The sequence below is a fragment of the Rattus norvegicus genome, chromosome 16 (genome assembly GCF_021556685.1).
Source record: "Rattus norvegicus strain SHRSP/BbbUtx chromosome 16, alternate assembly SHRSP_T2T, whole genome shotgun sequence".
NCBI lineage: Eukaryota > Metazoa > Chordata > Mammalia > Rodentia > Muridae > Rattus > Rattus norvegicus.
In genome coordinates, this window is record NC_141549.1 from 86,450,883 (window position 1) to 86,476,824 (window position 25,942).

General features: G+C 49.0%; 1 pseudogene; it reads right to left on the bottom strand.

The window, feature by feature from the left end:
• The window catches only part of Gapdh-ps18 (Glyceraldehyde-3-phosphate dehydrogenase, pseudogene 18), a 39,996-nt pseudogene extending 20,859 nt beyond the window's left edge, over positions 1-19,137 (bottom strand).
• Positions 19,138-25,942: the final 6,805 nt, after the last annotated feature.

Sequence of the window (25,942 nt, forward strand, 5' to 3'; positions counted from 1 at the left end):
GTCAACCTTGAGTGTCACTCCTCAGTTGCTACTCAGTTGGTTTTTGAGACAGAGTCTCTCACTGGCCAAGAACTCGAATATCCTAGGCTGGCTGGCCAGAAAACCCCAAGAATCTTCCTGACTCCACCTCCCTGGTGCTGGGGTTACAAGTGTGCATGAGGCTTCCTTATTCGGGTTCTGACTTGGAGCTCAGGTCTTCAAGCTTGCACAGCGGGACACTCTTTAATCTCTATGTCACCTCCCAGTCCCTCAGCTGAGATTTTAATAAGATTTCCCAGGCCACTACTGAGATTTGAAAGGTTCCCCCCATGTGTCCATGTTCTGAGGACTCTCACTTATCCTGTGAACTCTCTGAAGGAGTGCCTATTGTGAAACATGGAGTCACAGAGGCTCTTCACATCTGCAGGGAAGGCTCTTGGTCTCGGTTTGTGTGTGTGTGTTATTTGTAGAAATGATAAGATATTGATAAGAGTAATTCTAGGGGCACACGCATCTTTAAAAAGGAATTTAGAACTGGCGTATGATTGATAATGGGCCATGTGTATGAACAGATCAATAAGGAGTAGGAATTATAGAAATAGGGCCACTTTAGTCAGTGCGAAGTTCCCCACACCAAGGTTTTTGTCACAAGTGTTAGATATGAATCATTATTTCCCCTTCTATTTATTTATACCTCTCTCCCTCCCCCGTATGTTCTATAATACACATATACAAATATATTACATGCATATAAATCTAGTGACATAGACTCTGCACGGCGGTGTAAATCATAAAGATCTGCTTGCAGCTCATTGGTATAAATACAGGCAGAGCTTGGAGACAGATTCTGAAATATGGTGTCCTGCCCACCTCTGAAGGCCCCCTTCCCTAAACATTGATGAAACCGTTCCAAACTCCCTACCCAAGACTCAACCCAAAACTTAGCACTCAACCATTGAATCACAAGACCTCCCAGCGAGAGGTAGACGCCCAGTCAGTATTCTCTGCCTGGAGTACGTCCTGGGAAAGTGTGCCCTTGCTGCCTGGGATGGAATGGGCACAGAGTTCTTATGCTGGAAGCTGAGGCAGGGGGATTTGAGAAGGCGTGCTCTCTGTGGACGTAACGCAGGCAACCTGGTGCCTGTAAGGTACAGGGCAGGCAGAGTGAGAATGCAGTGGTGGGGAGGGACGTCCGGCTCTCTGCGCTGGTCTCGGCTCCACAAGCCTGTGTGCTTCCGCCATGTTCTGCGAGGTCTGCAGCCAAGCTTCAGCTATCACGCTTGAGAAGTACAGACCCCGCCTTTCCTGGGTCCCGGGTGCATCTGCAATTACACAGCACGGCTGTGGCACCAACTTGCTTAAATTCCTTATGCCCAAATGTATTTACTCACAAGCATGCGTCTGTCTTTCTAACGGGGCAGCTCGAAGATTCCTAGAGAGCACCACACAGAACGGCTGTGCGCCGTACAGGCGAGTTACGGAGTGGAGTGCCCTTGCCTTGAGAGAGGGGTGGCTTGGACTGCACCCAAGGGTAGGCTAGAGGCAGCTGCTGTACTGGTAGTGGGGTGCTAGCAAGGTCCCCTTCCTGGATTTCCCCTCCACCTTTGGGGCCCCAGAAACTCTGAGAGAAATTTAGACTGGAATTTGGTAAGAATGGCAAATAAACACTACTTCTTTAATTACTGGGTCTAAGGCAAGGGAAAGAGCTGGTTAACAACTGTCATTTGGCTCCAGGGATATTGAACACTCACTAGGGCACAGAAGGTGAACCACTGCTGTCTAAACAGGGGGCCTAGTGTAAACCCCAGCACCACACACCAGGATTCCAGGAGTGTGAGCACGAAAGACTGAGACAGTTTCTATTATGCAGAGTCCACCTGCTTCTTGGTGAAGCATTCGAGGTGTCATAGGAGAAGCTTGCATGTTAGAGCTGAGCCTGAGTGGGCGCTTAGCTCTTCTTTTGTTGACTATGACCAAGGTTGCAGAATGTTAGGTAAACTGATCATGAGGCACCATGGATGGAGATAGAGCTTGGGCCATTCAGCGTGTGTGCCTGACACACACACACACACACACACACACACAGGAGAGAGAGAGAGAGAGAGAGAGAGAGAGAGAGAGAGAGAGAGAGAGAGCAAACATGGCTCAGATATGGAGAGAAAGAAGGAGAGGAGAGGAGAAGAAGGAAGGATAGAGGAAGAGAGAGGGAGGGGCAGAGAGAGGAGCCGCAGTGGGAGTTGGTATGAACAGTATGAAGTTAGGAGATGAAGCTGAGTGTGAACAGCTTAAGCTGAATACCATGACTATCCAAGATGGCGTCACCCGCCGACCGCAGGAGAGATTCCAGGTTTCCTTGCCCTGAGGTTTCCTTGGAAATAATTCTCTTAGACTCCCCAGTACTTAAAGGTGGGTTAGAAAGAGAAACTTAGGTGGCTAGCCTGCCTCTGGACTAAGCCTTTCTCATTAAATTCAATGGTTCCAAGTTGTTCCTAACTTTTCCTCCCCTTTTCCTACAAATTGCAGTACACACACGTGCACACACACACGCGCGCGCACGCACACACACACACACACACACACACACACACACAGACAGACAGAGAGAACATGTGTTCACTATTATTCTCTTTAATTTGGACAACAGATCTGGTCCCCACTAGGAGGTTATGTGTGCACACAGGGATGAATAGCACAGTATTCACCCTTTGTTGACCAAATTGCTCAGCATGGTCATCGTAATCCTGTGCTCGGCCTGAGGTTTCCTTGGAAGTCAATCTCCTCTTAGACTCCCCAGCTTGCCTGAGCAGAACAGAAACAGGTTTGATCAGATACCCTGATAGTCCTATTCGGGACCATGTGGTTTTATGGGTCAGGGAAGCTGAAAGTCAGGGCAAGAAGCATAAGCTTGGACCCCATCGTGGGTATTCACGCTGTGCTTTAACCCTTTAATCTTTTGTGTGGTTGGCGGGTGGCGTCATCTTGGATAGTCGTGGTATTCAGCTCGCCCTGACTTCGTGCTCAGCTTCCTACCCTAACTCCATATTGCCGAGATCAACTTCTGTAGTCTATTGCTCAGCTAGGTTTTGCCCAGGGTCAGCCACTCCATAGCTTTCTGCATCCTTGCGGGGTTCATGTCCATCCCAGTGCATGGGCAGACTCTGGGCACTTAGTTCTGGGTCTCCTCGGCTCCCTCTCCATTGTGGGAGGAGCAGAAACTCTGAAATAATCACCCAAGTTTTCTCCTTAAGGAGAAGGCTTGACATTGTCAAAATGCTGAGCTCAGTGTATCCTAGTAAAGCAACACAGACCCGGGAACACTGTTCCCCTGTGTTCAAAGCTCTGTAAAATGGAGTGAAGAGAGAACCTTATGTGAAAGGCTTGACAGGGCCAACACAAGTGCCCCTGAGTGGAATTCTACAGCAGAGCCCAGCTTGGTAATTGAAGCTGTTTACCAGGGGCCTTCCTAATCAGAGTCCTTTGAACTTTGTCAAACGTAGTAAATATTTGCCCTTGACTCTGGAAAAATAAATCTCAGAGAAGAGTTTGAAGTGGGGTGCTGCCATGTTTACGCAATATATTTGATTTACATTCAATTCCTAGGAATCGGAGAGGAATGGGACCCATGTATCAAAGCACCAAGATTAATTTGCTATGGTCTAATATACAGCCAGCTTACATGCAAATGAATTTGTATTTATATATAGAAATAACTACATATATATAAATCTAATCTCTTAATAGCAGTCAAGGGACATGATATATCAAACTTCTGGCATGTTGTATTAATATTCCCCCAAGAGCCAAAGTCAAATGATGTGACTTACAGTCACAGGGTGGGAGTTTCTCACTGCTTTTAGACAATGTTTAACATCTTTAATCTTGAATATCAGCAGGCCCTAGTTACTTTTTTATTCATTTTAAACATTCTAAACGAGTGCTTTCCCCTGACATTAGCAAGACACCAACGGACGTCATGATTCTGCAGATGATAGTCTGGGCTCCAGAATGCCCGGGGTAGAGGACAATGCCTGTCTACATGTGTCTTTTATCTTGCTAAGCCTCGTGTTATACCTGTTACCTTGAGTGGTGTGTGGATACAGCACGAGTGGGGAACCCCCAGCAGAAGGGCGATGTGGTGGACAGATCCACTTCTGGGATCATTTGACACTGGTGATCTCGAGAGATGGCAGCTTCCTATGGTTGCACAGCCAGCTACGTGACTGTCGGGCAGGGCCCCAGCACAGGCCAGGCTGGCCCTAGAAATCTGTGCTTCCCGATGCTTGGACCTGTGAAGATACTTCAGGAGTCCCTGGAAGAGCTGTGGCGATTTCCTGGTGCCATTTGGAGTTAGCACTGAATAGCGTTGCTGGTTTTTTTTTTTTTTTTCTACCTTAATTTACCTAACGTGTGTGTGCTTTGGGGAGAGAATGCATCTGGAGTTGGTAGGGTTTCATTAGAAGAAAGACATTTTCCTTCCTCCGTGATAACACCTGGTGAATGCAGAGGACAAGAGCTGAGATACCGAATATGTAGGGAACCTGCAGGAAGTGATGGTGGAGGGCAGGGCGGGAGATGGGGAACTCACGATGTGTAGGAGCACACAGTAGGCTAGCTTCCAGTGTGTAGGAGCACACAGTGGGTGCGGCTTCTAGCCTTCACATTCGTTTTGGTGGACTCGTGTTTCTATGTCTGAGAATATTTATGAGTGGAAACCCCTCTAAAAAGAGAGAGTTTGGAGCTTCCATTGCTGCTGTTGGGACTTTAGAAACCTAGAACCTGGAGGTGGCTGCTCAGAGTAGCCTTCAGTCACCTGTGGCAATAGTTTCAGGTTGGGCGCATTGACTGAAATAGAAGAAGCTGCCAAGACTGTCAGGTTTGCCAATTATATCCGCGTTTTACCTAACTGGGTTGAGTGGTTTCAGTTCCCTTTCTCCCGCATTTAAATGTGTCTGCTGGTCCAGGCTGAGCTTTCTGAGAACCTGCATCACCCCTCAGGTCAACTGCACTCAAGACCCACTGGGTGTCCCATGAGGGCTCCAGATGCCACCCCTTCCCTTTGTTGGGCCAACGTCCAAGCTTCCTATGGACAGTAGGTCAGTACTTTTTTTCCCCATAAGATATGCTCACAAAATTAAATTAGGACAGAAAGGGTTGACTTTAGTTTATGCCAAGGAACGCATTCTATCATGGTAATGAGGACCGTGTTGGCATGACCAGAAGGAGCCAGGCATAGAAAGAGAACAGGAAGTGGGACCAAGGCCCACCCACTGGGACTCAGCATCCCATGTGACCCAGCATCCCATGTGACCCAGTATCCCATGTGACCCAGCATCCCGTGTGACCCAGTATCCCATGTGACCCAGCATCCCATGTGACCCAGTATCCCATGGGGCCCAGTTCTTTCAGCCTTTAACTCCTAAAGGTTCCACGACCTTCTCAAGTGCTTAAGCACACATGTTTAAGAGGGGCAGCAGTGCTGGACAGTCACCCCCTTCGGAGGCCACATGCTGCTAAGCATGGCTGGCCTGAAAATCTCAGAAGGCCTCCTGTCAGCACCCCCACCCATACCAAAGGCTGATTTCAATCTGACAGGAACACTGCTTACGTCGGTTAGGATTTCTTAGATTTACCATAATACACAGCCCAAATCAAACCTATTAAGGCTCACCCTCAAGATGGCAGAAGACAGATTTCCTGTCCCAGAGGCTAAGAGTCTGTGGGGACCTGGGCTAGGAGAAGAACTCTTGTAGAACAAAGTCAAAGGCGACATAACTGAGCAGAGGTGGCACCAGGGAGGGGGAAGTGATGAAACCCTTAAATTCCAACACCCAGACACAGTAGATTTCTTTTTACTGAGTCTCTTAGGGTTTTATTGCTATGGATAGATGCCATGATCTCAGCAACTCTTTTTTTTCTTTACTTTTTAAAAAAAATTTAAAACTTTTTGTCTTTGTCTTTTTAATTTTTTTCATTTTCTTCTCTTTTTCCCTTTCTCCCTCCCTCCCTCCCTTCCCTCCCACCCTGTCTCCCTTCCTTCCTTTCCCCTCCCTTCCATCCCTCTCTGTCTCCCTTCCTTCCTTTCCCTTGCTTCCTTCTTTCCCTTCCTTCCTTTCCCTCCCTCCCTTCCTTCCTTCCTTCCTCCCTTCCCTCCCCTCCCTCCCTCTCTCCCTCCTTCCTCCCTTTCTCTCTCTTTCTGGGGACCCTCAGGACCTTACACATGGTAGACACTCATTCTGTCACTAATCTATGACTCAGACCATGGTTATCTTTGTTAAAGACAAAGCTAAGTCTAGCCTTAAGCTCACTATCTTATTCAGCCTGGGTGCCGGGACTACAGTGTCACCCATTGTTAGCATCCTTCTGAGACTTACATGCAGGTTCACTTGGCAGTGGATTTAGTGTCTGATGGTCAGGTAACATCCAGAATTTGCCACTTCAGCCTTTCAGGAATTCTCTCCTAGGAAGTGTCGTGTTGCACATTTGTGAATCCAGCACTCAGAAGACTGAGACAAGGGGAGTGCGAGTTTGAAGTTAGACTCTTGGATATGTCAGAACTCTGTCTCAAAACACAGCAGTAAGACAAAACAAAATTTAAAAACAAAAACCACAGAGTTCCCTATCTGCACAAGTTCTGTCACTGGTAACTGAACCCCAACATAGAACGCCCTGGGGACAGTGGCTCATATGGTAGGTGACCCTCCTCAAGCCTTGGTGCTGGGAAGATTCCCCCCTCTCCCAGGACACCCTGTCTGTTTCCTCGACACTGAACATAGTTGTGTCTTAAACATCTGCAGCCTTTTCAGTATTCTCCTAAAGTTTGGGTCCTACCTTGTGAAGCTAGTTTCCATGATGTCTTTCAGATGTTACCTGAGTCCAATTAAAGCCCAGATTCACAGCAACTCTTATAAAGGGCAGCATTGGATTGGGGCTGACTTCCAGGTCCAGAGGTCCAGTCCATTACTGTCCTGGTGGGAAGCGTGGCATCGTGCTGGCAGACATGGTGCTGGAGAAGGGGCTGAGAGTTCTGTGTCTGGATTGGCAGGCAGCAGGAAGAAAGAGAAAGACGCTAAGCCTGGCTTGAGCTCTTGAAACCTCAAAGCCCACCCCCTCTCCTCTGATACGCTTTCTCGCACAAGGCCACACCTTCAATAATGCTTCTCCCTGTGAGTCTATGCGGGATGTTTCCATTCTATCACCGACACTGACTTTCTCTATCCTTTAAAGGGGACATTGTTGGTGACCCCCTTTGACTCACTCTTTTCTTTCATGCTAATTCTCTAAAGGGACTTCTGCAAGCAAAAGAGACCCAGGAGCCCATGGGGGGCACTGATGTAGTCATGAACAAAGCAGGAGGCTGTGAATCCTGCCTTTTGCAAGAAGGACTCGAAGGAATAAAACTCTTTTTAAAATCTGGAGGGCAGGGCTTGGGCATGGTGTCATATGTCTAAGGTCTCAGCACCTGGGATGTAGAAGCAGGAGAATCAAAAGTTCAGAGCCAATAAAGGCAACACAAAACTCTTCAAAGCAGGAGGGGGAGGCACTTAGGGAGTCACGGGTGCAGGACGGGAGGCATGGAGGAGTCATGGGTGCAGGACAGGAGGCATGGAGGAGTCATGGGTGCAGGACAGGAGGCATGGAGGAGTCATGGGTGCAGGAGGGGAGGCATGGAGGAGTCATGGGTGCAGGACAGGAGGCATGGAGGAGTCATGGGTGCAGGAGGAGAGGCATGGAGGAGTCACAAGTGCAGGACAGGAGGCATGGAGGAGTCATGGGTGCAGGACGGGAGGCATGGAGGAGTCATGGGTGCAGGACGGGAGGCATGGAGGAGTCATGGGTGCAGGAGGGGAGGCATGGAGGAGTCATGGGTGCAGGAGGGGAGGCATGGAGGAGTCACGGGTGCAGGACGGGAGGCATGGAGGAGTCATGGGTGCAGGATGGGAGGCATGGAGGAGTCATGGGTGCAGGACGAGAGGCATGGAGGAGTCATGGGTGCAGGACGGGAGGCATGGAGGAGTCATGGGTGCAGGAGGGGAGGCATGGAAGAGTCACGGGTGCAGGACGAGAGGCATGGAGGAGTCATGGGTGCAGGACGGGAGGCATGGAGGAGTCATGGGTGCAGGAGGGGGAGGCATGGAGGAGTCACAAGTGCAGGACGGGAGGCATGGAGGAGTCACGGGTGCAGGAGGGGAGGCATGGAGGAGTCACAAGTGCAGGACGGGAGGCATGGAGGAGTCATGGGTGCAGGACGGGAGGCATGGAGGAGTCACAAGTGCAGGACGGGAGGCATGGAGGAGTCATGGGTGCAGGACGGGAGGCATGGAGGAGTCACGGGTGCAGGACGGGAGGCATGGAGGAGTCACAAGTGCAGGACAGGAGGCATGGAGGAGTCACGGGTGCAGGACGGGAGGCATGGAGGAGTCATGGGTGCAGGACGGGAGGCATGGAGGAGTCATGGGTGCAGGACAGGAGGCATGGAGGAGTCACAGGTGCAGGACGGGAGGCATGGAGGAGTCACAAGTGCAGGACGGGAGGCATGGAGGAGTCATGGGTGCAGGACGGGAGGCATGGAGGAGTCACGGGTGCAGGAGGGGAGGCATGGAGGAGTCACGGGTGCAGGAGGGGAGGCATGGAGGAGTCACGGGTGCAGGACGGGAGGCATGGAGGAGTCACGGGTGCAGGACGGGAGGCATGGAGGAGTCACAAGTGCAGGACAGGAGGCATGGAGGAGTCATGGGTGCAGGACAGGAGGCATGGAGGAGTCACAGGTGCAGGACGGGAGGCATGGAGGAGTCACAAGTGCAGGACGGGAGGCATGGAGGAGTCATGGGTGCAGGACGGGAGGCATGGAGGTGTCATGGGTGCAGGACGGGAGGCATGGAGGAGTCACGGGTGCAGGACGGGAGGCATGGAGGAGTCACGGGTGCAGGAGGGGAGGCATGGAGGAGTCACGGGTGCAGGACGGGAGGCATGGAGGAGTCACGGGTGCAGGCGGAGGAGGCATGGAGGAGTCATGGGTGCAGGAGGGGAGGCATGGAGGAGTCACGGGTGCAGGAGGGGAGGCATGGAGGAGTCACGGGTGCAGGACGGGAGGCATGGAGGAGTCATGGGTGCAGGACGGGAGGCATGGAGGAGTCATGGGTGCAGGCGGAGGAGGCATGGAGGAGTCATGGGTGTGGGATTGGGAGGCATGGAGGGAGTTGTGAGTGCAGAAGGGAAGGCATGGAGGAGTTGTGGGTGCAGGAGGGGGAGGCATGGAGGAGTCATGGGTGCAGAAGGGAGAGGCATGGAGGAGTCATGGGTGCAGAAGGGAGAGGCATGGAGGAGTCATGGGTGCTACAGCAGGAGACAGCCATGAAGGGGGTCGTAGGTAGAGGAGCAAGGAGTGTATTAGACTTTGTAAGTGTATTTATTTTTGGAGTGGCTCACCTCATCTTGGTTCAGTGCTCAACAGTGGTCCATTAGGGACTCACATCTGATGCGTGCACAGTGGCGTCTACATCATCTGATGCGTACCCGATGTCGTCTACATCTGGAGTTGAACCTGAAGCCCCCTAAGGAACAGAACCATTATCAGTGGAGACTGCAGGTCACTATCCAGAACCCAGGCCCCCACTCACCCTACAACAGGGGTAGCCATGTTTAATCCGGCCTTTGAGGAGCCGCTTCTCGGGAAAGTTTTCATATGGTTCCATCCTTCAGCCCAGGAGGCTGTGTGCCTGCCAACTCTTGGTATCTCTGGGGCTCTGGTGGTTGGGTTACATCAGCCACTGAGCCCCTGCATGTAACCAAACCCACATGCAGCGCACGCCCAGTCTAGACCATATGTAGACGTTTAGGGAAAGCTTGGCGAGTCATTGTCTTTTCTTTCCAGAAAATACTGCTTTCATGTCGGGGGTGCTAAGGCCGACGGGTGATCGGTTGATAGCCAAATGGACTGACTCAGGCCTAGCATATGTGACTCGTCCATTCAGATAATTCTGTAAAATTAGGCTCTGCAAATGGGCACTGCCATGCAAAAGTCCTCTGGCTTCGCCGCTGGGGGAGGCTGTCTTGAGCCTCCTGTGTCCCTCCAGCTGGTGTGCAGAAGACAGCCCTTGCCAATCTGCCTCTCTCCCACGGTGAAGTTCATGGGCCGGGAAGGGAAGGCAATCCCACTTCCTTTCCTGACTTCCCTTGACAGTCATTTGAGTCTTAGAGGATGCAAGCTGTCAGGGTCTCATTCCTTGGACAGGTTCTGACTATAAACTAGAACATACGAAGCGAACTCCGAAACAGCAAGAGGGAGGGGTGCAGAGGACGGCTATCGACGGATGCAGTTGTTTGCGATTTGAGGATAAAAGCAGACTGACCAAGGAACGTTTGTGGTGATAGAACTGTTCTGGGTCACGACTGTGGCTGTGGATGTGCAAATTTCCTTTGTGGTAAAGACATGCTGAGCTGCTGAGCTAAAGGCGTCTGCAAACGTGTGGATTCGGCCAATGGCATCTGCAAGCGCGTGGATGAGGCCAATGGCATCTGCAAGCGCGTGGATGCGGCCAATGGCATGGTTTGAATAGAAATCGTCCCGCCCCTCTGCACACAGCTGGTGACACTGTTGGGAGAATGAGGAACTTGGGAACATGGGACTACCTTCACTGGGCCACCGAGGGCCACCGGGGCAGGGCTGATATGTTGTAGGTGAGCTGGTTCAGGCCTGAGCTCTTTCCTTCCCAGTCCACTAAGTTTGTAACAGCTGACAAGCAATCTTTTGCCACCGTGGATGGAGTCCTGGCAGCCATGCTGTCTTCTCCGTGAAACTGCGAGCTAAAGTAACTCCCTCTTGTCTAATTTGCCTCTTTCAGTCACTTTCCCCACTCATGAGAGGTGGCCACGCCAGCCAGAGAAATCTGAGTGTGAGAGAGAATGGAACAGTGTTGGTGCCGGGATCTCTACAGAGCCGTTCTCTACATCGCTTCAAAGGATGTTCCCGTCAACGCAAACTGAGCAGATGGAGCCCAGGCTCTCTCCCTTGGATCTCTTAAAAAATGTATCTGCATCTACGTTTACTTTGGAAAACCTTTCATGAAGAAAGGTCACATTTGTCCCTAAATATAATTTCCAAAGCTCTGAAAGTTGACAGAGCAGTGGGAAAACTTCATCTGATAAACTGCAGAAGTGAAGCAGGGCCTTGATCGCTTTAACTGTGGAGAACCTCTTCCAGATGCAGGCGCCACCAGCATAAAAATCGATTCAAGCAGACGCTTTCCGGCTGAAAGACGGTGCCCCGTGGAGGTCCCGAGACAGACAAATGTGGAGATCTAAGCTCTTGAGGCTGCGCTGGGGAGAACACTTCATTTCTTCCTGATTATAAACAAGTGCTGTTTATAAAATGTTGGAAGAGAGAATAAAGTACAAGGAATGAAAACATACTCCAAGCCTGGGGCTCAGGGACAGCCATGCCTACCATTTAGTGTATACACCAGCTTTTCTTCCCCCTGTTCAAATATAGGTTTGCATGAACATACGGCTCCTTGTGAGGAGAAAGCTCTTACAACTAACATTATAACTGTCGATTTGCAAAGCATCCTTAAATTTGGCTATGTGAGCCTGGCTCTCTGGCACTGTCTGTCCCTCCCTTGGGGTTCAGGCTGATTGGTCAGGTGTCACTTCCGATGCCAACACCATGCATTATGAGCCATGGGGCTGAAATATTTTGACTATCATCCTACATTGTGCTCTATGGAGTCCATTTGCTTGGCGTTTGGTGAGTAGATTGTTTTGAATTGTTGTTTGTAAGTCATGCTATTGAAAACTGATAATCCCTGATTTTTGGCTCTATCTTTAGAGTAAGTCCTTAGGGAAACCCTGAGTGGGTTATGATGGTCTCCTGTCAACCTTTGGCATGCGTCACAAGCAGCTTTTCTGAGGGGGCCAGGGTCTTCCAGAGCAAGCTATGTAGAGAGTACAGGTTTCCAACCACAGCCCCATCCAGTGTTTCCCAACATCCTAGATGATGCTATTGTAAGACATGGGGAGCAAGGAACTTCCCTAGATGTGTAAGCCATCTATATTTGCCTTGTGGGCATGAAGTTCTTGAGTCCGATCTTCAGAGCTCATGCCAAAACACTAAACATCGAACGTGCATCTAATACCAGTGCTCCTGCTGGCCAGTTAGCCTAGCTGAATCAGCAGGCTCTAGGGCAATGAGAGATACTGTCTAAACACGCGAGCTCATCATCATCATTGAGGAACAATAGCTAAGATTGTTCTGTGGCCTCTTCAAGCACATGCATACAAGTGTACACACACACACTACACACACACACACACAGACACACACACACACACACGTGAGCCTAACTTTGCCTCATGGAGACTCAGAGAAACACGTCTTGCAGCAGTATTGAACCTGGGTAGTGGGGAGCTTCTTGGATTTGAGCAGTTGATGTTAAAAGTGTGTGGTTCATCTGTGGGAGGCAACTGCATGAGGCCCTGACAGATGTCCACAACAGGTGGACAGGTGCAAACTGGACTTCTCTGGCCTGCTTCTCATTTAGGGTTACGTTCACAGTTCAACAACCGCTTCCTGTTATCCATCTTTAAAACACACAATAAAGGTAAAATACAGGATGCATTGATTTTGCCGCCTCGGCCCCCTACAGACTGAGGGGAGCTTCTCATCCTCTGCCACTGTCACTGAAACCGCAGACGTGGTTGCATTTCTGGGAGGTAGCTCTTCTCTTCTCAAGTGAGTGAGCCCATCCTGGGTGCACACAGCGCTGTAAAGGGATCGGTCCCTGGGTTGTGCACGTGTCTCCGTATAAGTGATGTCATTCCTCCTACGGGCTTCTGACACAAGGGCACTTGGACAGCTAGAGCCCATGTGCTTGGAGTCGTGTAAACCTCCTCTGAGGTCAAGGTGAGTTAGGTCCCAGCAAGCTGACTGCCACGGGTGTTCACACCTGGCCACACATTTCTCCACTGCACAGTGCGGCTCCCTCAGCCAGCTCTGAAGTCCCCGGTTTCTGACCTGAGTGCGTGTGGAGACAGTTCCTTACGATAAAGGCATGCCATCGAACCCGGTTCTGTCCTGACGTGTCTCAGCAAAAGTCTCTCATTTTATAAGCCAGCAGGCACAGTAAACAGAGGGAGGTGTTTGTAGGAAAATACACGGAAACTGTGTATTCTACTGGAGAACATCTTCCTTTAAAAATATGTTTAAAGTAATCATTTATATTTATGTGCGTAAAGATTTTGCCTGCAGGTATATCTGTGTACTGCTTGTATGCAGTACCCATGGAAGACAGAAGAAAGTGTAGGATCCCCTGGGACTGGAGTTACAGAAGCTGTGAACCACCATGTGTGTGCTGGGACTCAAAGCCAGGTTCTGTGGAGGAACATCTAGTGCTCTAAGCCACTGGGTCATCTTTCCAGCCCCTAACAATAGCTTTTATTACAATTTTTAGTTTTGCGTGTGTTTATTAGTGCACACAAGTGTGCACGGCACCTGTATGAAGGTTGGAGGAAAACCTGAGTGAGTTGATCTTTCCTTATAGCCTGTGTCCTGAAGGTTCAAACTCAAACCAACAGGCATGGTAGCAAATGCCTTTACTCATGAATTTGCCTTGCTGCACCAGTTCACCCTGGGCCTCTGTCACACTGTTTCTCTGGAGTGAAGGCATGCAGGTCTCTTGCGGATCAAGCCACAAATCAAATCAGAGTGTGGCTGTTTACCCATACAACAGCTATGCCACTAATGTACAAGTGGGTACACCTTGCCTGACACTCAGGGTTGCTATCTGCTCCTTGAAGCTAAGCTAGCTTGCTCTCTCTTTGTCCACATGCTAAGTATGTGGCTCTTTGCCAATAGGGTCTCACATGCCCTGAGTGTGCAGTCCTATGTGGGGGCATCTATGTGACCCTCTCTAAGGCTCCGGGGACACTGCAGAAGAAGAAGTGGGAAGAGCTGCGGGGTAGAGAGAAGAGCTGTGGGACGCTGTGTTCTGGATGTACTCGGGAGAACTGTGGTCACCTGCACAAAACCTGCAGAGGCCTGAGCCCATCAACATTCCGTCGTGGCTGGGGAAGGCACCTCTGGAAGTCCTACCCCTCCCCGAGCACTCACTGTGGTTAGTGGGTACCAGGGGAGGGGGTGGAATCATCATCCTCATAGACACAGCCATTGAGTAGCTATCCGTGCGTCAGTAGATACCACTGTGTCCACGTTCATGCAGTCAGTTCTAATTGAACTTGAGGGTCACCAAAAATTGGGGGTTGGGGAAAGATGCTGAAGCAAGAGGGGACCCTGCTTGGAAGAAGGAATCCCCCAGGAGTGGAAGGGGGATATAGAAAGAAGGGATGGGGATATATGTTCAAAATACCTTATACACATGTGTGAAATTACCAAAGGATAGGTTAAAAATTAGTAAGGATGTTACACCATAAGTATATTTATAAGCTGCTAATTAAAATTGATTATGGAAATGGTGTCTTTTACACGTGTTGCCTCACCGTATGAAGCCAAATCACCAATCGTTTATTATCTGATCATCTCAAAACCGTTGTTTCGCTGGATCATATTTTTAAGATCAGGAACCAGGTTCCATTCCAAGTCAGTGCTGCCGGCCCCAGGCCAGGCTGATCCCTACTGGTTGGATCTTTGGACTTTTATCATCTCTTCTGAGAAATGCAAGGTCAGTGGCCTGGGGTGGGAGTCGGGCTGCCTTTCAATTCTTCTCAGCTCTTTTGGATTTGCCCTGTGAGTTGGTGACTTCTTATCCTCTTCGTAGTTCTTAGTGGGATTCTGTGACCAGATGACTAAGAACCTTGTGGTATTCATGAGGCTGATGCTAGACCGTGGGGACTCTAGCCCTGATGAAGAAAACACAGATTCAGGCCATGGGATATGTAACCTTTCCCATTTCCTGGTGTCCCCTAGAGCTCTGCTGAGAAGAAAAATTTTGTTCCTGATGTACCAGGGAGGTTGACATGCTTTTTCCCCCACTCACCATCCACCTGTCCATGGTTGCCCTTTCCCACTCCACCTTCCCCACACCAGTGTGCTATCCTACCCACTGGGTACATTAAGGAGGACAATGCTGGTCTTGCTTTACCACAAAGGAAGCAATTGCTGTTGGTTGGTGCTCAGCATTATAGATGGCAAAGGCCCCAGAGGACGCTGGGACAATGGAAAACCAGTTCTGACCAGGAGAAGTAAAATCAGCATAAGGGTGTGTTTTTTTTTTTTTTCTTTAAAATTCTCTGCACAGGGCACACTGGAAACAACGTTTACTGAATCGGCTAACTCTGTGTCCTGAGGCCATTGTCAAGGACTCAGATCTGTCAGGGGTCCCACTGTAAAGTGTTTGTGATTATCCAGAGTAAGAAACTGGGAAGGGGGCTTGCATGGGCTGCTGGAGCTCATCCTGATGAGCTACTGTAGACTGACCCAAGCCCCGTACCCACAGGGAGGGTTTTATTTCTTTGTACTATTATTTTGTGATGATCGGTGTGTGTTCACCGTCCCCCTTTCCTAACCCTCTTCCTCACAGGCCACAAGAGATCAAAGAGTTGGGGACAGGCTGGCTTCAGAACCTGGGGTGACACCACCCCTGACAGAGCTTGTCAAGGACAGCTCAGAGATCTGTCAGGTCCTAGTGGAGGCTTTGTGCAGCGTTCCAGTGTGACCCATTAGGAGTTTCCCTACAAGACTCAAGAGGTCACATCTAGAGGTTATGTTAACAGTCACCAGTCACTGGGGATGGAAGACCCTGCTGTTGGGCTGCCTACAAGTTGGGTGAAGTTTCCATGGGAGCATCACCCACTTCAAGATGGCCTTTTTAGTGGAGTGGCTGCCTTTGAGTCACCACAGTCCTGTGTGTGATCCCAGCAAACTCAGGGCACTGTTCTTTGGTTTGTCAGCATCCTTAGGAGAAGTCACAAATATGAGCCCATTTCTAGGGACAGTAGATTCGAACCCAGTGACTGCTGGCCTTTGAGGGTCATTTTCTTTACCATCTAAGCTACACGCCCTAACATTTCTTAGATGATATTTTGTTGTGTTTTGAGTCTCTGTGTTTTTTTTTCCCCTGGGGCTGACGACCTTGTTATTGCCAGCATGGCATGGGGGGTGTGCATAGGTCATGTTGTCTCCCTCTTCCTGGGTGTGGAAGTAGATATAGCAGAGTCACATACATCAGGCACATACTCCCCTCTGGATCCCTTCTTACTGGCTTTTGGCTTGAGGTGTCATTACACCATAATGAAAATGTTTCTTCTCATTATTGTGGAACTATCAGCAAACTCTAGTGAGCGTATTTCACATACTGTATGAAGATTATCTCCCCAATAGTAAAGAAGCTTTAGCTATATGTCCCTTAATTCCCTGAAGTAAGTACACTGCAGCACTCTGTCAGAGTGACTGTGACTCCACTCTTCTATACGTTAGGTTAGTTTTGGCACCATTAAGGGGCAGCGGCAGAAAGGGTGGGGGAGATGGAAATAAGTGTGTTCCCAAAGCAAGAACCCAACAGTTCCGTTGTGTTAGAAATCTCTCTACTCCTCCATCGTCTGTCCCTCTTCGGAGCCCTCTGGCCATGTGGGCCCTTGTGGACAGCTCATGACTGCTGAGTCTGTAATTCCTGAGGATTGGGCAGCTGTCCCTCAGGTGGACATAGACAGAACTTGCTCTCATAAGCCCGACTGACCTCCCGTCATACGTCTGGCTCCTGTTGACTTTTACATGGCAAGACCCGGTCACCATCACGGGGCAACTCCACCAGCTATTCCACTAACCAGACTGGAAGCTGTGTTACAGATGCCATGGGGCAGCTGTCTGGAACCTCTGTGCAACATTGCTACTTCCCACCAAAGGGAGACTCGAGAGGTGAGACTTACAATCCAGAATGAGTTACGTCCAAAGACTAGACAGGGTCTGTCGCAGCAAGCACATCTCACCTGGAGACTTTCCTTTGGAATGTCCCAGGTTCATTTGCTAGTGTAGCAGCAAGGACTGAAACAGAAGAAGCTTGCGTCATCTTCCCCCTAGCCATGCATGAGCAGATGCCACAATCCTGCCTTGGCGGTGGCTAAAAAAATCAACACTGCATCTGACGTTTCTGCATGGCCTATCAACCTCCTGCTTTAATTTTGTTATATCTTTTCTCTACTAGCAGACAGGTTTGTGGTTAAGAACCAAGTCCACCAAGGCGGTCAAAGGGTGAGATACTACAGCCTTTTAACTGGGGTCAGTGGTAAGTTTCCCTGATCCTTAGATAAATTCTCACCCTAGAGTTGAATTTGAGTGGCAGGTAAGGACTGGCTGATGGCTGAAGCGTCACCTTCGGAGGCAGCAGCATCTGTCCTTGACCTCAGTGCCCATCACACCAAGCCACACTCCAATCCCGGAAGCCCCTGGAGGACACAGTGGCTCGGGTGATGTGTAAAAAAAATGTAAAAGCAGGAACGAAACACAACAGCTGAACAATGGAGGTGCCTGACAACGTCTACTTGATCTATAGCGGTCAAGGACATGAGGAAACCAGAGCTCTCGGGAGGCTATGAGGCCGGTCCCAATTAGATGATGTTGATAGATAGGGTCTGTCAGAGCATCAAGCCTTCTCAAGACCTCCAGAGCCTCCCTTTCTGACCTGAGGGCTGGGACTAGCTACCTCTGTAGGACCGTGGGTTAACTATCTCAGCCGGTACCACCTTTCTAGAAACAAAGATGCTATCGGCCGCTTAGAAGGTTAAGTCTGGACAAACCTGGTTGATAATGGGATTTTCTTATGGGTCATTAACTGAGTGTACAAAGGCTTCCGATACATGCTGCCTCTCAGGAATGAAGTACATCTTAAAAATTCAAAACATTACCTGGGTTTGGGGCGTGAATAGAAACAGTGAAGCCATCTGAAATTCCGTGAGCAGTGAGCCCTGGAATATGAATACGCCTTGGAGCAGCACGCTGGGGAGAACAGAATGTTACAGTGCCACATGGCTCCGGGAATGGCCTTTCTGGAACTTTCCACCTATCGCCTCCCGGTCCTGTGCTAACTGGGGTGCAGTCACACCGTCCTCAGCACATTCACTGCCAAATAAGGTCTTTAGGGACTCCTTATTCTGCCCTTGCTGTTTCTTTTAAAGTGGTACTCTTAACAAATAAAAACAACAAAAAAGATCATTTTCTTTTCTTAATCCAAAAAGGCATTGTAAAATGATAACCCCGTCTCTTCTTCTGTTCATCACTGTTGTGGCAAAATGCTGGACAGATGCAGCCTAGGAAAAGAAGGGCTTGTTTCAGACACGGTTTGAAGCACAGTCTCTCGCAGGCAAGGAGCCAGGGTAGAAGCAACACGAGGGGGCTGATCACATCTCACTGTGGGCAGAAAGCAGAGAGAGATGATGGGGTTCAGCTCTCCTCGTTGCTCAATCCTGACCCCCAGCCCAGAGATGGTTTCACTCACATTTAGAGTGAGGCTTCCCATCTCGTTTAAATATCTCTGGCCCAGAGTTTTGTCTTGTAGGGGGTTCTGGACCCATCGTGACAGTTAAGATAACCAGTGTACATAATGTTGGAATGACCTCTGGAGTAATTGTGAGTGCTGTTGAGCAAACAGCCCAGTGTAAAACGGTAAGGCTGCCTCCAAATATTAGAATTGTTGGTAGGAACATGGACTGTGTCGGTCAAAGTGCCCTGGCAAACAGGCTACATCCACCCATTACTAACCTGCTACACCACCCGGTGCTTTGATAGATTAATGCTATCCTTAAGGCCAAATAATGGCTGTGGACTTGGATGGGACGGTGCTTGGCTACTGGGGCAGCCTCACTGGGTCAGGGTTGGAGATGGAGAGCTGGAAGTGTATCCCTGGCTTTCTTAGGACACTTTGTTCTAATGGTACCCTTGGGCGATAGTTTTGCTACATGGAATTGTGTAGCTTATTTTGTTGGTGGTCAGAATTTGGAGAAAAAGAAACTGGATGGTTCGAATCTTTAGGTGTCCGTTGTTTACCTACTTACTTTGCAGTAACGCTGCAGAGATCAACCCTCCCCCCCACCCAGGAAGGTGGGAATGGGTAAACACAAACCTCTGAGGATGTCATCGGAAGGATTAGCGGAGGCGTGGCCCACATCCCTTAGAAGGAGGCAGACTTGCAGATCCACCGTGCCTATGCCAGCCATTGTGATGGCTTCTAAGTGTGTTAGCTGTTGTGCTACTGCCATAAACTACAACGACAAAGACAACTGACAGAACGAAGGCTTTGTTCAGTGTTCCTGTTCCAGATGGATGAGAATACATTATCAGGAAAGCTCTGCAGCAAGCAGCAGGCATGGAGACAGAATCAAAGCTGAGAGATCTCATCCCTGTCCTGCCCACTGCCCAAAGTCCTCACGGCTCCGAACTCTCGGAGCCCACTCCCGGTGACGTACTGCCTGCAGGAAGGTCTTACCTCCGAAAACAGTGCCACTTACTAGGGATCAAGTATTCAAATATTTGAGCGTGTGTGTGTGTGTGTGTGTGTGTGTGTGTGTGTGTTTGTATGTGTGTGCTTTGTATATATGTGTGTGTGTATATTTGTGTGTATGTGTATTTGTATGTGTCTGTATGTTTGTATGTGTGTATGCTTGTATGTGTGTATGTTTGGTGTGTATGTATACATTTTGTGTGTGTATGTGTGTGTGTTTTGTGTGTATGTATATGTTTTGTGTGTATGTGTGTGTTTTGTGTGTATGTACATGTTTTGTGTGTATGTGTGTGTTTTGGGTGTGTATATATGCATATGTGAGTTTGTGTGTATGTGTGTATGTGTGTTTTGAATATGTGTGTGTTTTGTGTGTATGTATATATGTGTTTGTGTGTATATGCATGTGTGTGCATGCACATGCACGTGTATGCAAGTGCTCGTGTGTGCTGTGAGCTGCCTTGCTCTCAGGTAGGCTCCTGTAACAGAGCTGCTGAATGCTTCTCCTTGCAGAGCCAGTAAGAACCACACTCTCCGAGCGTCTGGCGATGGTGAACATCTGGCAATGGTGAACATCTGGCAATGGTCTTGTCTTGCAGGGCCTCTGGGTCTTCTTGGCTCTTTCAAAGACTGGGGATGGCTGTCCTATAGAAGGGACTAAATAAGTCACCTTCTCAGGAAGTTACTATTGCACCAGAGTGCTCAGCATAGACTTTACAAAATGGAAGATGGGCTCCAGGTAGCGTGGGAGCTCAAAAACTGGCATGAATGACACGAATGGGGCACTAATCTAATTACACACCTGACAGTAAGAATTCTCTAGTCTTTGTCCACGCCCAGGGCTGGGATGCATTGCCATTGTTGACAAAGATACTGTGCTGTCCCAGGAGGTAGTCCTGAGGTGTGGATGGTCAGATGGGGTTCCTACAGTGGCAGTGCCAGTGAACTGTGTGGTACGCCCTCCACAGATTTATTTCAAGAGCACTGCTTTATGCTATAAGATGGTGAGTCCATAAACTACTGGGTGAGCAAGCAAGTTGGAGACCCAAGGAAGAGCCTGTGTTCTTAGCTTACATCTAAAGACCATTGGTAGGCAGAATTCAGCCAATTAGGTGAGGCCCATCCAGCCATGGAAAGTCATTTGTTTTATTCAGAGTCTGTACCGTAAATCATGACTCATCTAAACGGTACCTCACAGAAGCACTCAGGAAAGTTGGTCACATATCTGGATACTGTAGCCCAACCAAGCTGACACAGTAATGTGGCATTGAGATGGGAGAGGCCACACATGCTCTGTTCTTCACTGGGGAAATTCCTGCTTCAAATTTTTCTGGACCCAAGTTCCTCCATGTCATCTCAAGTTGCCATGGATACCGAGAAAGCCTCCATTTGTGAGGAGGATAGAAGGCGAAGGATCTCCTCTCAACTCTTCGGCTTTTTGAGACAAGGTCTGAGGCACTAGCCACGGCTGGTTTGAAACTCACTATGTACCACAGGCTGGACTCAAGTACACAGCCATCCTCCTGTCTCAGCCTTTTGGACGTTGGGATTACAGGCAACAGCCACCATGTCTTGTTTTGCTTGTGGGGCTCTTCAAACGATCAGAATGGCACACCCCAGAAAATGGCAGCCTTGCCTCTAGAGTACATCTTCCCGGCACTGGAGTCCACAGAGAACTCACCCACTGAAAATGAAATTATGTAATGTTAAAACGCACAGAAACTTCTCCTTGGAAAACGTCCTTGGTTGAAAAGCGAGTGGAATGGAAGGAATCCCGGCTCCACCAGGCTGTGTGCGGGAAGACAAAGAAGTTGGCCTTGGTTTGTCTCCCAGCTTGAGGGAATTTTCGAGAGAAGCTTGAACTATGTCTGCATTTTACTGCACACTTGCAGAGAATGTTGGCTTATTAATACCGTAATGAATTATTGAGAGAGAAGAGAACGGCGGGTGGTTGTGACATGCTTCTGAGCTTTTATGAATGCTGGAAGGAACAACATGATCCCTTAACGGTCCTATTTGTACGTGAAGCCACTCTGTCATGAGTTTCAGGGATGATACACATGGAGAAACAATATTATTGTCCTTTAATGTCAGATAGTAAAACTAACTGCACAGAGGCTGGCTGAGAGAGCTTCGTGTGTGGGAGCCCAATGGCCCGGACCTTTCTGTGGCTTCTAAGGAGCAGCCAGCTTTGTTCTGTGTGGGGCTTCAAGTTCTCCTGAAGGAATGTGAAGGTGGGAGGACAGAGCTTTCTGCAAAGGCAGACTCTGAGGAGGGATGTGGAGCTGTCTCTTGTGGCCGGGAAAACGGGATGGGAATTGGCTTAAACCTTGCTAAAGAAGACCTACGATGTTGGGGTGTGGTGGGAGTACTCTCATAAAAGCCCAGCATGCTGATCCTCAGGGTTGTTCCCAATGGGCAGCAGTGCTGGGTCTCAACTCTCAAACCCCGGTCACCTCAGGTTTGATGTTTTTCAAGGCTGCGGTCTAAGGGTGTTAGGTCCCTAACTTCAGGCCCAAGCCCTTTAACACAGAAGCTCTCACACGGTGGTCACAGCTCACCGGCTAGCATCTTATATCCTCCCTTCTCCTTCCTCTTGCCCACAAGCCCCTCCTCTTCCCTGCTGTCCCTCCTCTCACTCTTCTACAGCATCTCTCTGTGGTGTCTTTGTTCTCAGACTCCCTTGCTGCTAACTTGTCAGACCTAAACGACATCTTTATTCTGTCACCATCTTGGGCTGCCTTCCACTCTCTGCTGAGGGGTCTACAGTGGTCTCCCAGCCACTGACACCACGGAGTTGTCAGAGAGACCGCAGGAGCTCCTGTGTCACATGGCCACTGGGCACACTAATGTTGACATTCCTACACCCAGCTGCTTACTCCAAATACAACAGGTCATCATTCCATTGCTCCCAGCACAGGGGCTGGCTACACTCCACACTGTTCTTCCATATAAAACAACAACCCCAAAGCCTAGGCCCAGATCCCTGTAAGGCTTACAAGGCTTAATTATCAGGGACTGTACCATGAAAAGAACATGCAGGCGTATCTTTTCTTGTAATAAGTTCTCAAGTGACATGCAAACAGGCTGAATCATGTTTAGGGAATTTTGAAGTAAAGCATTTTGTAACATTGAAACCGATGTCCTTTAGGCAATCCCTGTGTGGTTATTTGCATGTAATTATTTGGGGGAATTTTGGAGGATGCTGTATCAACATTGCCCCCATAGGAAGCAAGGGTACCCTAAGAGTCTGGATGGCAGAGCTGAGCTTGGAGGACAGGACAAATCTAGAGTCAAGAGTCAAGGGCCTTGGCTTTGCCAGCCTCCATAGGATACTGACAGGTGGTACTGTGCATCTCGTGTGTGTGTGTGTGTGTGTGTGTGTGTGTGTGTGTGTGTGTGCGTGCGTGTGTGCACTGGTCCTAGGCCCATGCATGTAGCATGTTTGTATATGCATGTGGAAGCAAGTAGAAACCAGAGGTCAAGGTGCGGTGAGGCGCAATCCTCCTTGAGTTTTGAGACTCGGTGGCATGAAACTCACTTTTTAGGCTAGCCTGGCTGGCCAGCAGACCCAGGAATCCTCCTACGGCTTTTGGCCAGGATGTTCTGACTCCCATTTCCACCCAGCTCCATGTCTCTGGGACCAGGACATCTTCTGATGCTGGAGCTTGCTTTGCTCACAGGGCGTCCCCAGTGTGATATCTTTCTCCAGATCAACACTGAGCCAGGAGCTGTCAGAGCTGGTTTGTGGACCCCTTAACTAGAAGTGGGCAGTCCATGGTCACCCCAGAAGAACAAATCGCCAAGGACATGATACCCTTTAACAGCCATCACCACCATGTTTCACCCCTCCCTCTCCTTGTTGCCCCCTTTTCCCCCCAGAGGGTCTCACTCCTACTTTTCAGAGGGCAGAGATTCTTGTCACAAGCTTCTGTGATGGGTTCTCCTTCCAAGTGTGTTCAAGGAGAAAAGAAACCGCTCACTTTCCCACAATGCTTTAGCTTCTAAGAAGAGGGAATACTGGGACCATTAGAATGGCGTGAGACCATCAACGTCACTCAGCTGTTCTTTAAAAGGAGACATGGGATTTCAATCTCTTCTTTGCCAACCCTAAAGATTTCTGGGAGCCGTCTGTCCCATTGTCTTGTCACTCAGTTCTGTGCTGGATCAAGGACACACTCTACCTCGGGTACACTGGAATGGAAGATTCTGTCTATATGGAGAAGATCACAGTGAAGTTCAAACCCAGTGTTCAAACCCAGTGTTATGCCGTGGGATAACTCTTGTCCCATATTTGATTCTGAAATGTTGCAGCCACATGGACTACAGGGCTGTTGTCTAGTACAGAGAACAATGACACTCCACAGCAATGGCAGAGAGTACCTGCTCAGTCACCTGTCTTCCAGTCTGGAACTGTCTGTTCATTTCTTTTGAATTGTCACATACTTCCTTAATATTGCCACCGAACCATGTCCACAGCCTTGACCTTCCCATTTCTAACCGTTGCTAGTGTGTGGTGACCCTCTCCTCCCACATCTGGTGTCTCTTGCTCTCTCTTCAGGAAACTATGGGGCTTCCTCTCCTCCCCAGCAACTGTCTGCACACCCTCAAGGTCTGGGCCGTCTGCTCCTGGCATCTTGGCGACATCTTTTCAGATTTGCCCAGGCAGAATGAGTTGCTCTCTCCTTGTACTTTGAATCTATTTAGATATTTGATGTGCTATTTAGAACAGCACATCAGCAAGACTTAGGGCAAGTCATATCTTCCCCTTGGTTTGCAAATGGAGAGATTTGGAGAGATGGGTTAGCCATTAAAGGCTAGTTTCACTACTCCGAAAGAGGAGAATACCAGAAGGTCTGAGTTGGGATCTTAGCACACACCAGGTGGCTCACAACTGTCTGTAACTCCAAGTCCAAGAGATTTGGCTCCTTCTTCTGGTACCAACATGCACTGAGTGCACACACACACACACACACACACACACACACACACACCCCACATATGGTAATACACCACACACATATACATATACACATGTACAAACATATACCACCCCTCACACATATGCACACACACACATGCACACACAATCACTCACATTCACATATATACACCACACACACACACACACACACGCACACATACACATCTACACTCACATGCATACCCATACACAGAATTTTTAAAAACAATAACACAACAAAAACTTGGATGGTAGACTGGATGGGTTTGGAATCAGACAGCCTGAAGTTGTGCCCTGGTCTTAATTCAGTCCCTGGACTTTTGATAAGGAGGGATACTGTTTATCTGTTCTGGGATTTGTCTTCTGTAAGTAGGAAGTTGGAGCAGTAACAACATCTCCAGGGGATGGGAGAATGGGTTAAATAGACCTAGAACCCAGGATTGCTGGTTGTGGACACTGCCTCTCATAATAGATCAGAGGTTGCCCAGGAGGGCTGTGCACATACAGTGGCCTGAGAGTGAACACTGTGAGATGTGCAAGGGGACACACTGCACTCTCCAAAGGAGGACCACCTGCAGGCTGCTTTCGGTTAACTTGGAACAGCTGAGGAAGGGGATGGGGACCCAGAACAATAAGAGTCTCTGGGCAGCTCCTGAAACTGCCAGGCAGTAAAAATGGAAAGATTTTATTTTTAATTATGTATATATGTGTGTGCACACATGCATGCACATATGTCCAGGTGCCCTGCAGAAGCCAGAGGTGTTGGATGTTCTCTGGGACTGCAGCAGAGGCAGTCGTGAGTCTCTTGGTGTGGGTGCTGGCAACTGAGCTCAGGCCCTCGGCAAGAGCAGGGCCTGCTCTTAACTGCTGAGCTGTCCTGTCTCCAGTCCCAGCTCTACATTTTTACACATGTCCACAATCCATATATCCTTTATCACTCTTGATTCAAGCTTTCAGTAGTTTTGACACGATTCTGCACATTAGTCAACCTTGAACTTTATGTTGGCTACCACTGGTCTCAGCTATGCTACAACATTGCTGTCAAGGAAGTTGGAATTGAACAGTGAGTAGGGTTGCTGCTGTGCAAGTGAGGATAGGAACACACGGATTAGTATAAACGACTCTTGTGTTTTTCACTCCCAAGCAAAGCAAACAAGCATAAGACTCAACAAAATTCCCTTCTCTGTTACAAATTTTAAATGATTTAGGGAACAGAATCTAGAAATGTTGCAAAGTCTCTTGGTCACTTCCCTGCAGGAGCCAGCAACATAGTATCCAGCCAACATCTTCACATCTATGAGTACAGTGTGACTGACAGATTGGATAGCATCTTAGTATCTTTTCCCATTGCTGTGATAAAATAACCTCAACAAAAGCAACTTAAAGGAAAGGGGGTTTATTTTAGCTCATAGCTTAAGCATACAGTTTATGGTAGTAGGGGGACCAAAACAGTAAGAGCTGGAAGCAGTTGGTCACATTGTGTCCCTAGTCTGGAAGCAGAGAGGGATGAATGCTGGTGTTCTGAGCTCACTTCCTTTATACACTCCAAGAGCCCAGCAAG